The sequence below is a fragment of the Mauremys mutica genome, chromosome 9, assembly GCF_020497125.1.
Source record: "Mauremys mutica isolate MM-2020 ecotype Southern chromosome 9, ASM2049712v1, whole genome shotgun sequence".
NCBI lineage: Eukaryota > Metazoa > Chordata > Testudines > Geoemydidae > Mauremys > Mauremys mutica.
In genome coordinates, this window is record NC_059080.1 from 2,658,860 (window position 1) to 2,667,070 (window position 8,211).

At 45.0% G+C, this 8,211-nt stretch overlaps 1 long non-coding RNA gene across 1 annotated transcript; it reads right to left on the minus strand.

Annotated features, from left to right (window-relative positions):
* Positions 1-569: 569 nt before the first annotated feature.
* LOC123377269 lies at positions 570-7,757 on the minus strand. Its single transcript, XR_006582152.1, has 3 exons — positions 7,622-7,757; positions 3,288-3,379; positions 570-628 (listed from the first exon to the last, which is right to left on the minus strand). It is a non-coding gene; the product is annotated as an uncharacterized LOC123377269 (long non-coding RNA).
* Positions 7,758-8,211: the final 454 nt, after the last annotated feature.

Genomic DNA, 8,211 nt, shown 5'->3' on the forward strand with positions numbered 1-8,211 from the left:
CTCGGGTTTCACATTTCATTCCAACCCAGAGGGAAAATACGGTGTGAACATTCTGAGGGATTCCTGGGAATCTGTCACCAGAGAATATCCTGCAAGAGTAAATGCTTTGGAGAAGGAAAAAAATAAGGGTGGGTGGATCAATAGAGTAAAGCCTAAAGGCACTTCTCATCTCCTCAGAGCTAAGATCAAGTGTAAGTAGTCTCTTAGCCTGTTAAAGGTTATGATCAACTGTCTTGATGTGTTTGGGCTTTTGGCCCCGAGAGGAAAATCTTGTCTGTGTCTCTTGGGCCATGAAGCGCAAACATGATCTCCTAAGCTAATTTCCTCGGTGGGCACCAGTGCAGCTGAAAAGGGCCTGACATTCTGCAACTTCTGCAAACATTCTGGGGGCTAATCAAGTGAAAATGAGAATGGGAACAGTATAGGGGTAAGCCCTGGAGCCTGAAGCTCTAGACCAAGGATCGGTAACCTTTGGCCCGCAGCCCACCAGGGTAGGCCCCTGGAGGGCTGGGCTGGTTTGTTTACCTGCCGCATCCGCAGGTTCGGCCGATCGCAGCTCCCGCTGGCCGCGGTTCGCTGTTTCAGCCCAATGGGAGCTGTGGGAAGGGAAAGTGCTCTCTGCCTCCATCTATTGGTTGAAAGAGAGAAGTACAGCTACAGAGAGAGCTTCATTTGCATAAGCCTCCCACCCAGAATTCCTCCATTGACACTTTGGGAGTCACCATAACTGTGTACAATCTCAGAATTGGTTAGATAAAGGAGCTCCTAGCTTATGGTAAAGGTTCTGTACAAGGGCCCTATATGGTGCTGGTTTCCATTTAATGAGGGCCCTGCATCACTGGGAAGACTCTTTGATGGGAGGCAACACTGACGTCCTTTCTACCCAGCACCCAAATAAAGCTTCAGCCATATTGCTGCGCGACGTGGTGAAGTCTCAGGCCAGGACCAGGCTGCGCTATCTAAGAAATTGGAGATAGGCCTGGCTCAGTGATCGCAGGGCCTGCACAATCACTGACACCAAACTGTGAGTGGAGTTAAGGGGAAGGGGCTGGGAATGGGGAAGGAGAAATGACATTGTAAAGGGCATTTTGCTTCTTGGATGGTTGCACTGGTGGGTGGGGAACAGCGTTAACCAATGACTGTACCAGTTACCGTGGAAGAGTGTTTTACTTGTCATTCTCTTAGACTGTTGCTGTGTTTTCCCAAGCAGATATTGTGTGGCCTTTCCCCCAGTGAAGTTATCCATGTTTTGTACAACGACTAAGTGTGGGGAAATATTGACTCTACAGGGTGCACAGGGAAGGTATTTAGTCATCCTAGGAATTCTGGGCAGGGCTCAAGCCAGTGTTGTTTGTGGGTTTGAAGAGGGTCCCCCTCAATATTTGAAACTGCTCCTTATTGCTGCTGCCAACACCTGGCAGAAGAGTTATATAGGAAATATGACAGTGAGTGTATTTATTATTTTGTGAAGATTTATACAGATGTAATCTTACCAAATGCTCTGCTCTCCCCATAAAAGCATGAAATCATCACCCCCCACCTTGTGGTTTTGTCACTACACAACTTTATAATAGGAAGGGGAAGTGCCCTGATAGCAACTCAGCCCCATGTCTACTACCGGTTGGTGAACAGGGACTCTTTAAGGGAAACTACTGTATCTTTAAGATACTTCAGTAATTTCACTATATTTCTCTAGTAACCGAAGATAATATTGGTTTGGCTTTTTTCACTGCCGTTTCACTTTGTACGGGAAGCTACACTACCCACAGAATCTGCTCCCTGCTTGGTATGCTACAGCACTGAAGTAGATAGTCCCTCTTTGGTTCTTTGGGCTAAGACTCATTAGTTTGAGTTTATCAGCTCTTCCCAGAGAAATGGTGAATAATGAGCCTTGGTTCAGGTAATGAAATGATCTCCCTCTTACATCTGATTACATTGTTCTCTATTATTTTTCTCAGCTCCTAATTTAGCTTCCCTTGGAAACTTGTTTTGTAAACAGTGATGACAATGCAGATGCAAAGAAAAGTTAAAGCCCTTGTCAGCAGTACTTCAGGAGGCCAGCAAAGCATGGGGGCTGCCCATGGGGGTTGTAATGTGCTCTCTTAGCAGACATAGCTGGGGAAATCCATGCACCTACTCCAAGGCACACTGCATTGCTTTGGGTGGATGGGCAGAGGCAGAGGGGTCCGTCCAGTCCAGGAAGTTGAGTCTCTTACTTTCCGGGAGACAGACCAAGCTTTCCCCTAGATAAACCAGCCTTTGTGGTGGCTTCATATGTGTATTTACACGGCATGGGCAGCCCAGGGACATTTTTTGCTAGACTGGACTCATTGTTATTGCCAAAGGAGTAAATGTTGGTTTATGTAGCTTTAATCAGGTTTGGCCAAGACTTGATGCTTCAGTCAAACACACCCTCCCTTCCTCACACATTATTACGATCATTATTTATTTGTATCACTGTAGCATCTAGGGGCCCCAGTCACGGACCAGGATCCCACTGTGCTGGGGCTGTACAAATACAGAACAAAGGCTCTGCCCCCAAAAGCTTACCCTCTAAGCAGACAAGAGACAGCAGATAGGTACAAACAGTCAGGAAATTACAAACAAATGCAACAACAGTGGTCAGCGTGATGGGCAGTGCAGCAAACCCAACCGATACACTGTAATACACCCAGTCAGGCATGCAATGATATACACAGTGGAAAACCATCCCCACTCCGTTCCTCTCAGCGCTCCTATTTGGTGCTGTGGGTGTAGCTTGGCAGCTGTATTCGCCTGATTCTCCTTTTGATCATCTAAAGGCTTAACTGGGAAAGTAAAGACATTGTTCTCCAAATGCATCTTCCCCACCTAGCGGATTGCACCTGCTCTGAAGACGTCTTTATGGTCTGTTTGCTAGGGCTGTCCCAATATGTACCACATTTGAGAATGTGTGAGACTCTGTTGGAGTTTTGGGGACAAATTCATCCCTGGTGTAATAATTAATTTCACCAAGGAATTAATTTGGACCCTTATGTCATACTGATTGCATATCTATTGGGCATTCATTAAAAATGAAATGTTGACACAATTGTACGGGGTCTATTATAACAGTCCCCCTAGGGTATGCAATTTATTGAGCTGATTGATAGTACATGATTGTGCATGGGCTTAAAACCCTTAGCAGAAGTGTCGCGTATCAGACTAGAAAACTCTATTTTTTCACAAAATAGTTCAATCTTTCTTAATTAGGTTCCCCTTGCCCCCTCAAACTATTGACTAATCGGCTGAAAAATTTCAAAACACACCTGTTTGTGAAGACAATGCCATTTTTCTAAGTCCTCTCCCAAAAAATCCTAGCAGACAGCCAGGCTGTTCTAGTCATTGCATTCCTCAAACCCTGTTGGGGAAAGAGGTGTACATTAGGTTTGAATAGGGTGACCAGATGTCCCAATTTTATAGGGACAGTCACAATATTTGGGGCTTTGTCTTATATAGGCGCCTATTACCCCCAACCCCATCCTGATTTTTCACACTTGCTGTCTGGTCACCCTAGGTTTCAGTTAAACTGTTCTATGACCTGAGAGTTGAAAAACACCTAAATTATTCAACTCCGAATCTATTTGATGGCTGTAGTGGTGGAAATGCCTTTGTTTTACCTACTGGTTCTTGCACACTTATGCTACATGTGCTATATCAGGGATAGGCAACCTATGGCACGTGTGCCGAAAGCAGCACATGAACTGATTGTCAGTGGCACTCACACTGCTCAGGTCCGGGCCATCAGTCCAGGGGCTCTGCACTTTAATTTAATTTTAAATGAAGCTTCTTAAACATTTTAGAAACCTTATTTACTTTACATACAACAATAGTGTAGTTATATATTATAGACTTATAGAAAGAGACCACCTAAAAATGTTAAAATGTATTACTGGCATGCAAAACCTTAGATTAGTGTGAATAAATGAAGACTTGGTACACCACTTCTGAAAGGTTGCCGACCCCTGTGCTATATATACACCACTTTGCATTAGCTAAGGGCTTGCATTGGGGGAGGGATAGCTCAGTGGTTTGAGTATTGGCTTGCTTAAACCCAGGGTTGTGAGTTCAATCCTCAAGGGGGCTATTTAGGGAACTGAGGTAAAAATTTGTCTGGGGACAGGTCCTGCTTTGAGCAGGGGGTTGGATTAGATGACCTCCTGAGGTCCCTTCCAACCCTGAGAGTCTATGAAATCAATTACTGTTTTAAACCCCAGCAAAGCTAGTCAATATGTAAATTTCATTAGCTGTAAGAACTGTGGCATTAGCTGCAACCCCCTGAATGCTTTGCTGAGAGTCCACACTTCCCAGGAACCTTGCTGCTCATCAGCGTCTCTGTAACGAGACAAAGCTTTAGGCAATTACCATGCATTTCAGTCTAGTTGGCATGCAATGCCAAACACATGCTGGCTGCTTGCCGGAGTTGCATGTTCCTACTGCATAGTACTCATGAACTCTGGGAAAAGGTCAGATCCTGGTGGCTGGCAGAGAGAGGATTAGTGACCAATAACAGAGCTCTGTGTAGCTCGAAAGCTTGTCCCTTTCACCAGAAGTGGGTCCCATAGAAGATATTCCCCCCTCCCCCACCTTGTTTTGTGGTTGTGATTTTTGGTCCCAGCGGTTAAAAATCCAAACATTCTGCACCCAGGGCGTGTGGAAGGGTGAGCTAGGGAACAGTCCTCCTCTCCCTTGTCAAGATTTCAGGTTTGTTTGCAGATGTTCGTAGCCCTGGACCAAGTTCAATGGGAGTTTTGCTCAAATCACTCTGTGGCCCCATTAGGGAAATTCATATTTGGATTTCTGTGACCCTCTATACACCAGTATTTCATAGCTGACGGGTGCCTACCTATTCCTAATGACTTACTGAGTAAACTGGAGCCATGATATAAATCCTTGGTTCAACTCTGAGCAGTGGTGCTGGGGGTGCAGCAGCACCCCCGGCTTGAAGTGGTTTCCATCAGATCCAGGGTTTGCAGGTTTGATTAATGGCTCTCAGTGCCCCCACGATACACATTGTTCCAGTGCTGCGGACTCTGAGTAAAACTCTTGTGTGTTGTATATTGAAAATTATAGCTTAAGTAAAGTTCAGCACCCAGGGAGTCTTTCCTTGGCCCTCAATGGGTTTTGGACCTGGTCCTATGTACAGGACTGATGGGACATAATACACCAGTTATGATCCATGGTCCTGAAATCCTTATTCTCATGATCAATCTGTTCTCCACAAGTAGTCCCATTAAAGTCAGGGGAATGACTCATGTGAGTAAAGGTTTCAGGACAAGGCCCTGGAGCTATTAAAACATTGTGTTGTTAATCATAAATGGCAAAACGTTACTAGTAATTGTGATGTAACTCCAGGCAGGAATAAAGGTGTCCAGTGATAGTGAGCAGGCAATGTTGTTCAGTAAAGATCCTTTGCAGATTGCAGTGTCAGGCACCTCTGCTCAGGCAAGCTGTAATCTGTTGTAATTGAACAAAATGTTTAAATACAATAAAGCAGACGCCAGGCCAAATCCTGGTCCTGGTAAAGATAATGGCAACACTTCCATTGAATTCAGTGGGCCCTGGACTAGGCCTATGAATCACATTCAGCTGGCATATTTGTTTTATAAGAATAGCAGGAGAAAATAAACTGTTTAAGATTGATTATATTGATAAGAAGCTTTCATTGTCATTGTGGTCACTTGGAGACCCCATTAGACCAAGCAGACATCTCCAGTGAGTGCCTAACCACTGAGCTATTGGCTATTCCAGTCTGGGTGTCTCCCTCTGACCAGGAATTACATCCTAGCCCCAAGAGAGCTTCCGACCAGAAGTTTTGTCAGAACTGGTATGTTCCTGCACAAAGTTTCAGTTTTGACAAATCGTCATTTTCCAACATTAAACTGTTGTCAGTAAATTCCTGACCAGCCCTGCTCAACACTTCTTCAGCAGCAAGTAGATTCTGCTACTTCCAAACAAAACTAGACAAGTTTGTCTTCAGTTAAATGTTTTCCATACTGAGGTTGATGGGTCCCGCTAGATGCTCACCTGGTGTACATTTTTCAAATTGCAATTAACTATAGAGCTGGGAGAAATTTGTTAATATTTAAAAGTTGACAAAACTTTGATGTTTGAAATGCCAAAAAAGGGATGACCTCTCTTCCCCCCAACAAAAAAACTTCCCTTCTGTAGTTTTGAGCAGCTGTATTATCTCTGAACTTGACCTGTAGATAGTGGCAAATATCCAGTGAGCTTTTGGTTTCTCATGGATTTGCAGCTGTAGATCCTTAGGCTAAATGCCTTCCATGTTGCCTGGAGAAGACAAGATCCCATGAAATATGAAGCTGCAACATCTGTGAAACCCAGATTGCAGGGAGAAGGCACCTAGACTGAGATGGAGTGAGGTGTCCTGGTTTTGAGTCAACACCCCGGGTGTGACAGAGTGGGATATGTCTGGTCAAATCATTAACACAATCTTGTGATGGGGCTTATTGATTGATTTTCTTACTCCCACAATATGGAAAGCAGTTTGGGTTCAGGATTCTGTTGCTAGGGACTTGGTTCTGCTTGTGCTACACTCAGAATGTTCTAATATTTAATTATATCTAAATATAAAACAAGAGAAACACAGAAAAGAGGGAGGAGAGGAAAGGAAAGGAAAGGAAAGGAAAGAGAGCTCTGCCTGACGCTTGCAGACCAGTGGCAGAACATGCAGCGAGTCACCCAACCGGCTGCACCCAGAGCCCAGCTGTATTCTCATGGCTCTGACACTCCCAGCTCTGCGTGCCATCGCAGCACCGGGGGCTCTGCTTTTTGAGTTCTGCCCCTGACTTCAGCGAGTGAGACTGGGCCCAAAGTGGTGTGCAAGACTAGGTGTCGGCCACGCAGTGCTTTCCAGGAGCATCTCTAGGTTTGCTGTGTTGCTGTGTGGTAGTAAACACCCCACCCTCTGTAGCTTTCTGGTTCGTTTGGGGTGCAAAATGCATTTGTCACTACTAACAGTTTCATTCCTTGGTGGTGAGTTAGAGCTGAATTACTAAGATGATTGGTGAGACGCAGAGACTTTGAATTTTATTAGTAGCATGATCAATATAAGTGAAATCACAGAACTAGAAAAACCAGATAAGGTGACAGCATCACATATACTCCCAAACCTGTGGGGCTGGGGGTTCCCCTTAAGGTGAGATTAAGTGTTAAGGTTACCACCATCCTGCTATCTCGAGGTCCCACAGATGGTCGGGTTTGATTTCCTTTTTATGCACCTATTCCTTACACCTATCTATGGCTGAGACCCTATTTGGTTACGTTTTGGCCTCTTGTCCATATTTGTCATTCCTGCTACCCATGTGGTCTGGCTAAATAAAGCCTTTACGGTCTAGACAGTTTATCGCAAGGTCTATATTGCTGAATCGTCTCACCCAAGGTTACTCACTAATGCCAGCTGCTATTCGGCTTTCTGGGGCCTTGGCTAACTGTTACTACCACTAGGCCTCCGTCAGACAGCAAAGCCCACTTTAAAGTATTCTGTAAGGTTCTTTGCATTCGAAAGTGTGATAACTGTAGGTTCATTTACACTATTTAGCAAGCACCGCAACTCCGGTTAAAGACATAAATGATTATTTACCCGATCACCGCTCCTGGGTCCACGTTGTTGAAACCGATAGGTCGAAGGTTCAGCAGGGAGGAAGCACCTGTCACTGTGAGTAAAGTGCCCTATTCCCAGAAGTTCTTAATTACTGAGCGTAGTGCTGGTGGCAGCCACCCTGCTGGGAAGTTAAGGCCCCCCTATGTCAGTGGTGGTCTGACCTCATCACTGTAGTGAGTGAGCGCCTGGCAAACATTAATGACTGTGTCCTCACACTACTCTGCCAGTTTTAAAGACGGGGAACTGAGGCTCCCAGAAACAGCTGGCCTAAGGTCCCACAGGGAGGCGGGGCCAGAGTTGGGACTTGAATCTACGTTTCTCGTGTCCTACACCACTGTCGGAGCCAGAAGATTGTCATTCTTGCTCCCTGTGGAATGCTGCGGCAGCCCGCAGGAGCCAGCTGGAAGTTGGTTTCCAATTGGCTTTAATATTTATTTTAAAAAATGTTCTTTAGTCTAAAAGAAACTGTATACTTGGGGGGGCGGGAAGAGATACATATTTGTAAAAAGTTTGATTGTTAAACCAATACTAACTCAGGAAAAAGATGTGTTGTTAGGGTTATTCCTGTT